The following is a 7,571-nucleotide window of genomic DNA, read 5'->3' on the forward strand; positions in this document are numbered from 1 at the left end:
GTCACCAGGTCAGAGTTAAGCTTCTAGGCAAAACCTCAGCTCTGGGTTTCCTGGTCCTCAAGCGTTTTTCTCTCCCAGTTTTCACATTTACAAGCGCAGGCTGGTGCATTCAAACCAGAATGCCTGTCAGCTCCTGGCCCCATCCCACAGGACCTCAGTATGGTCCCTTGCACAGCCCTGAGACCTCTTTGCATGGGGCAGAGGGATCCTCCCAGCCATCCCTTTGCCCAAGAAGCCATCAGGGCTCTGCTCTGCACAACGAGGACTTGAAAATGCAACTTAACTTGTAGCAGGGCTCTTCGTGGGTACCATGGTCTGGGGCAGACCCCAGGGATGCAGGAGGATGCATCTTTGGGGTGTGGGGATGCTTGGGGAGTGCGGTGTTCGCGGTGTCCCCGGGCTGGAGGTATCACACACACACTCACACGCTTGCACACACCCACACCCACACCCACACACACCAGGGGCTGGCTGTATCCCGGCTCCTCCCCCGCTAAGAGGCTCAGCAGCGGGCAGGGCAGGCGCTGCCCTCGCTCGGTGCCGGAGGCAGCGCGGCTCCGCGCCGGGCACCAGCGCCCCTTCCCCGGCTCCGGCCCCGGCCATGCCCCGCTGAGGTACGGCGGAGGGGGGGGGGGGGGGTGGCAAGCTGCACCCGGGAGGGACCAGGCTGAGGGCTGGGGATGCTCCGGATAGGGTGCGATGGGTGCAATGGGGATGCAGTGGGGTGCAATAGGGGTGCAATGGGGCGAGGCGGTTGCAATGGGGCGCGGTGAGGTGCAATGGGGTGGGATGGACCGGGGGAACCCCCCCGCAGGTTCTGCATGGCAGCGAGCCTGCTCCAGCGCCCGGATCAAACCTGGGGAAGGGGCTGGGCTCGATGGGAGGGGGGGGGGGGGAGACGACGCGACCGCAGACCTGCCAGAAATGCCCAGCAGCCCCGAGCCAGCTCGGCTCCTGCAGCACGGATTAGTGTCTCGGTAATTTCTAGCTGCTGCTTAATTTAGCTTGGGTCACCTAGCAGTGAGGTGGGGTGTGGGTCATTTCCCTCCTGGGCTGCAGTATGCAGCCCCCCCACCCCTTTGCTCCACAGCCCTTTCATATTCAGGAAGACGCCTGGAAGTGCTTAGGGATGGGGAGAGGCTGTTGGGGATGTGCCTGCCGCACTGACCCACCGGCGGTGGCACAAGACCCCAGGTGTCCCCTCAATTCCGTCGGTCCCGGGACCACCTCACCCTCTCCCTGCTCTGACCCAGCTCCAAACGCACCACCCAAGCACAACCTGCTCTCAGGCAGCTGGTGCTGCTCTTCCGAGAGCAGCAGGAGTTTCTCCCAGTTGCAGCGCAGCACAGCTTGTGCCCAGGCTGTGTTTTGGTGGTGTGTCTCCTGGGTCACATCGGTGCTCGTAAGCGGCACCCAGGACCTTCCCAGGCTGTTTAAATTATTAGGGCCATCCCTGGGCAGGGAATGAGAGCCAGCGTGGGACAGGCAATTCCCACAAAGCAGTTTGCGTTTTGCTGCCTGGTTTGGGAGTACAACGTTACGTGCATGGGCTGTGCTGGATCAGCTGAGCACCGTACCAAAGAACACTCCCAGGCTTTCCTAGGATAGTTACAGTCATGATAACCTAACGAAGGAGGAACTGGCATCTCTTGGTGTCTCTGGGAAGACTGGGGTGTACGGTGGAGGACCTGTCTTGTAGGCAGCATGGTGGGAGAGTTTGAAAGGCAACAGGCTAGTGGGTCTAAGATTGCCTGGTTGTCCTTGGCTGCTAAATCCCCCCTGCAGAAGGAGCTGGCAGGAGCTGGAGGTGGTCTTCCCACAGCCTCAGGCTGTTGTGTTGGTGTGAGAGTGCTTCTCTCCACAGTCCAGGCAAAAGAATGTCCAGGAACCAACCCCAAGGGGTTAACCTGTGCTTTGCATCAAGATGTCGAGGACATGGCTTGTGTTGCAAGCTGACTCCTCTCTCCTCCTACTCCACTGTATGATGCTATGGGTCTTATCTCTCGTCCCATGAGGTGAGGGACTGCAAGGTCCCAACACTGGTGGTGTGAAGGCATGGGATGGTTTTGCAGCTTTGGACTGAGCTTTGCCAAAGCTTCAGGCAAAACGTGCATCCCTGTGAGACCCTGTGCAAGTCTCCCCCCTACCCTGTACCTAAACTATCCCAGGGACAGCAGAAGAGGGACAAAAAAGGGCAAAACCAGGGCAGCACTTCTCTCCCGTTGATTGATGCTCCAACTGTTTTCACCTATGGCTTTGCAACTTCTGAGCTCTGCTGATTTCCAAATACATTTGTCTAAATCGTGTTTAACATTTAAGTCATGGTGATGGGCCAGCGACAAACTGTCTTTCTTTTCTGCCTGGCCTCGTTGAAAGCTTTGCGCTTCTGTAAAGCCAACATGTAGGCCCAAAGTCTCGTCTTGGGCTTTTTGGGGTGAGATTGGAGTAACTTCGTGAAGTTACAGTATGTCCCCACTGACACCAACATTTATGAGATCTGAATCCAGCCCAGGATGAACCCCTTTTCCAAGGCAATATTATTTCTAACTCATTTCCCCTCCTCAGAGCAGTCGATTCGTCTCGTTCACTATTAGGTTTCCACGGACCAGGGGCTGCTGTACAGTGTTTCTGTCTTATGCTTGCTAACTTGTGACTTCGCAATCCTTGGGTTGCCATGGAAAGGATTATGCCGTGATTAATGAAGGCATTGTCAGCTCGTAGTTTTTTTCAAAGCCTTTCCTGGAGCTGCAGAGAACAGCTTCCAAGCCTGGCAGAAAAGAGCTGACGGGAGAGGCAGCTTCAGGCACTCTCAGTCCTGGGCACATTTTTGGTTGTCCGCCCTGACACCATGCTGTCAGGTAGCAGTTGCTGCCTCCACTCGCTGCCAGATCAGCTCTGCCGGTCCCTTTTGAGGGTGAGAAGAGAAATGGGGACTTTTATTGTTCTCTAGGGGCAGAGCCAGAGTTTTCTTGCTCCCGAACAGAGTGGGACAAGTGTCACTGTACCAAGGGGCTGGCAGGATGCGGAGACAGCGTGTAAGGGAGCTTTGCACCGTGAAACTCTCCTCTCTGCTAGGCAACGTGCAAGGAGAACCTGATATGGGATGAACCGGTGTGTTTGTGACTGTCTGGTCCCCCAGCCAAGCTGCTAGGTAGAGCCAAAAAGTTCCTCAGGACAGGACTGCCCCAGCAGTGTCCATGCTTAGGCTGTCCATCCATCCCCAGGTAGCACCCCCAAACCCCACTGTGCCCGGAGCTGTGCCCAGAGCCCCTGCTCTGAAGAGCTCTTGCAGTCAGGATACTGGGAGAGAGCAGAGTGCAGTGGTTCCCGCTTCACAAGGGGAGTGCAGAGTGTGGAAATTCAATGAAAAACAGGCATTTGAAGTAGATTGAGTGCCAAATAAATATACAAAAGTTCAAAATCCAAAGCCAAAAATCTCTGGGGATCCCTTATTTCTTGGCACCGTTGACTGAGTCCTCCCCAGACCTGCCCAGCCTGAGCAGCTAGGTACCAACTCCCATCTCAGCCCAGCTGGGATCTGAAAACCAAGTGCTTGATCCCATCGGCAGTCTCGGAGCAATTGCAGAAAAGCATTGAGCTCTTCTTGGACCTCAGTCCTAGCAAGTTCCTTTCACGGCATGTTGGTTCAGCTGCTTCCATCCCCTTTCCTGCATTTAACCTGGCGTAATAACCCAGTGTTTGCCCGGGGCGCAGATGACCTAAATACAGTATCCACATGCATGAAAGGAGTTAAAACTTACGCTTTAGGTTGATTATAGATTTACAGGCTGCCTTGGGTGGAGGTTTCCACTGCTGCTGTCGCTGCACAAGCAGCCTGGCCTCCAACTTTAAGATGTGTGGAGGAAGGAAGACCTGTAAGAGGACATGCCTGAGGTTATGCGAAGTGTTGGGAGAACTGAGCCTCTGTGAATCTTGGTCTTGTCCTCCCTTCCCGTCTGACACTGGGTTGTTCTGTGGGAGCTGCGCTGGGAGGGGGCTTCACCCCAGGAGACAAAGCCACTCACTGCAGCAGTTCCTTGACTTTGGAAATGGGAAGATAAATCTGAGATCATGGCAGAACTGTAGAGAGGATGGGCACAATGTGAGGGCTGGCAAAGGAGGAATAAATAGAAAATGGTCGGTATCTACAGTGCCTGGATGAAGGCAGCTGTCAATGGCACCATGGAAATGTAAAGACTTTTAGGAATATTACGGTTTAGTCTCATAGTGCTTGCAGGTTGCAGCTGTGAAATACCTTCCACCTGAGAGGGCTTTGCAAATGCTGAGCAGGACTCACCTGCCCAACACACTGAGGCATAGGGAAAAGGTGCTCTGAGCCCCACCTGGGCTCTGCTAGGCTTGGGACCAGAACCTATCTCTTGGGACCAAGACCTTGTGTGTTCCCCGGGGTATCTGTCACTGTCCAGAGAACACATTTCACTCCTCTATTGACTTATTTCAAGTAATCCAAAACAAAAAAGGCAAAACAAATGTCAGGAGAGGAACGAAGACTGAAACAGCATTGCACCTTTGTCAGTCCCTGGCGGGCCTGCAACTGGAATACCGTGTGCCGTTCTGGTCCCTCCATCCCAAAAACAATATAGGTCAGCCAGAGAGGATTCAGAGAAAGGAAGGATGGTCAGAGGTCTTCTTCTTCCACATGAGGAAGGATTGTTTAGACAAAGACTTCAGGCTGGAAAAGAGAAGGGATGAAGATACGTTATAGATCCTGGAAGATCATCCTTGTGTGGTGAAGGCAAAAGGAGGATTTTCCTTAATTTTCCTTTGCAATATAAAAATTAGGGAGCATCAAATAAAGCTTATAGAGACCAGGCTCAAAGCAAAAAAAGAGTTCACGCAACCTGGCATCTGTGGTGCTCCTTACTGCAGGACCCTGTGGATCCTAAAAATATTGATGGGTTAAAAAAACACTCAGACAAATTCTTTGACGAAAAGCCTCTCAAAAGCTGTAAAATATATATGTTAAAGAAAAAAGCTACCCTTCTTTGGCTCTAGAAGTTCTTGAGCTGCAAATTATTAGTGTCTGGGGGAGTATTACGGAGTAGTGCCACTAAATCTTCACCCTGCTTTTATACTGCTGCCTGGGCATCTTCTGTTGTCCACTGTCAGAGAAATAGAAGAGACGGGGATCCCACAAGCTGGATCCAGTATGGGCTTTTTTATGTAGCGCTCGTGAGCTCATGCTTCCACTCCCCAAGACTTGTTCATGCCCCGAGATCCTCCTTGAAACAATTCTTCTGAGGTATTTGCCTTGCTGCACTTCTTAGTTGTCTTGGAGAAGATAAGGTGTCAGCCTCATCACTTCAGTAGTAGTGCTGTGTATCATGTGGGTTGAGGAAAATAAAGCCTGTTCTCTTCCTTTTTCATTGAAAATATTTTCATGCCAGCAAATACAGAGAGGAGCTTAGTGGGATTTCTTGCAGGTTCTGTATCAGTTCTCTTGTAGGCCATTAGGGAGTTGCCACAAAGGTGGCGATCAGGTAGATCACTGCTAGAAAGGCTGGGGCTTGCGGGCAATTTCCTGTGAATCCCAGAGCTGACGCATGCTGTTGTTAGGCTGAGGTTTGCTTTGCAAGTCAGCAAGGTGGTTTTCCATGTGCCCAGTGTGTGTTGGTGTAGGGGAGTTTGAATTCATGCCGACAGGAGAGGCTGGGAGAAGAAAATGCTTTGCCTCGTGGTGGCACCGAGTTCCCAGTCTGGGAAAAGGTCCCGCTGAGCTCATGTGGGACCAAAGAGCTTCACAATAACAGTGGGGCTGAAAGGGAAGCGGTGGGAGCACCCACAAACCATAACACCTCCCATCATCAGAGATAGGGTCCCCTTGCCTGGCTGAGGCTGTCGGGAGGACATGCAAACCTCCTGCATTAGGACAGAGGAGTACAGCAAGTGCGTGTCGTAGCGAGTTGGAAGGAGCCCTACAAGCCTAGCTAGAGTGCACCAAACTTCTGCCTCCTACGCCTGAGCCTTTGGGTGTTTTCCAGGATCAGTGGTGGTTGTCATTACATTGTGCCACCCCGGCTATTTCTGTCCCGCTTCCTCTCATCCCTCAGCTTTGCTGGATCGGCGCCATCAAGGCCAGCAGATTTACCCTGGGCTGAGGTGAACTCTAGAAACCACACACACACACTGGGTTTGTCTCCTACAGCCTGCAGAAGGTTTCAATCTGGAGAAATAAAGGGGGTGGTTATTTCATCTGTAACCTCCGTGCAAGAGCTTTCCTCAGGCCCATCGAGAAGCTGCACACAGAGGGCTGTCAGAGTGAGCGAGACGATCCCCCTTCGCTCTTCAGCTCCTCTGCTCAGCTTCTTGGCTGCCTTTAATCCCGGTGGAACAACAGAGCCGGGATGACCCGGACTTCTGTGGTCTGTCTGTGGAAGTAAAGCCCAGGAAAAGGTCAGGGATAGCTGGCTTTATGTGGGGGTTTTTTTGTATGCTGGAGAGCTGCAAGGGCCCAGAGCAGTCTTTGGCACAGACATGAGGAAACGTTGTATTACTGGAATTACTGAAAGTCTCCATGAGCTGTCAACGGTGTTACCGATACACCTCCCAAACATGCCCCCATGCCAGGCTGGTGATTGTACAGCATCCTTGACCCAAAAAAAGGATGGACAAAACTCTCCAACAGTCCTTTAGGATTTCCTTTCATTTCTGCAGGCTTTCAGAGCTACCAACTATCTCAGAGCACTTGGGGTGCTGAGACACAGCCCGCCCCAGGATCAGGATCCGTAGCAGGAACTATTAGACCTTTTATGTAATTCAGTAAAGCGGTACATGGAGACTTATCAACAATTAATGAGCAGGTCAGCCCAATCTGCTGTCACGCCGGGGAGGTCTGTCAGAGCAGGTATACTGCAAGGACACCATCCCTCCCATGTGAGAAATTGCTCCACTCCAGCACAATACAGGGGAAGCTTTGCCTGGTGATGCCACCAGTGCTTGTGGGTGATGGAGCAGGTCCTTGTACCACGGCAAGGAGAGTTTCTGAGAGTGCAGCTGTGTTACTCCAGCAAGGCACTGAGATGCTGCTTTCTCCACTGCTAAACATCACGCCTGCACCCAGAGCATCAGGGGTGAGACAGGAGAGCACCCAGTGATCTTGGCCAAATCGCTGAGAGAGCCATGTCACCTTGGGATACCATGATGGGGCAAATCAGGACTGCTGTCCATTAATTGTACCAGTACAGATTAGGGCGGTGGGTAACAGAGGGTGAAAGCTATTTGGGCAGGCTTATTGCTCTTAGAAATAACCCTCTGGATCTCCCCCAGTGCCCTGTTATATCTGTTTTTTGCACACAGCAGACTACTGTTTGGAGTAGCAAACCAAGTCCTGTCCTCCTGGCGCTGAGCTCAGCAGTCAGGGAAGATATTAAATAAAAAGGGCTGGAACAAAAGTCAAGCTTTTCAGGTGCAGCTGTGATGTTGAACTCAGCCCCGGGAGTGAGACTTGTCTCCAGCGAACACCCATTTCTTATGTGTAGCTGAGAGCAAATCACAGATTTGCCAAATCAGCCACCCCTTTCCTCGGAGGAATATCTCAAAATACTGCAAAA

The sequence above is a fragment of the Gymnogyps californianus genome, chromosome 1, assembly GCF_018139145.2.
Source record: "Gymnogyps californianus isolate 813 chromosome 1, ASM1813914v2, whole genome shotgun sequence".
In the NCBI taxonomy this organism is placed as follows: Eukaryota; Metazoa; Chordata; class Aves; order Accipitriformes; family Cathartidae; genus Gymnogyps; species Gymnogyps californianus.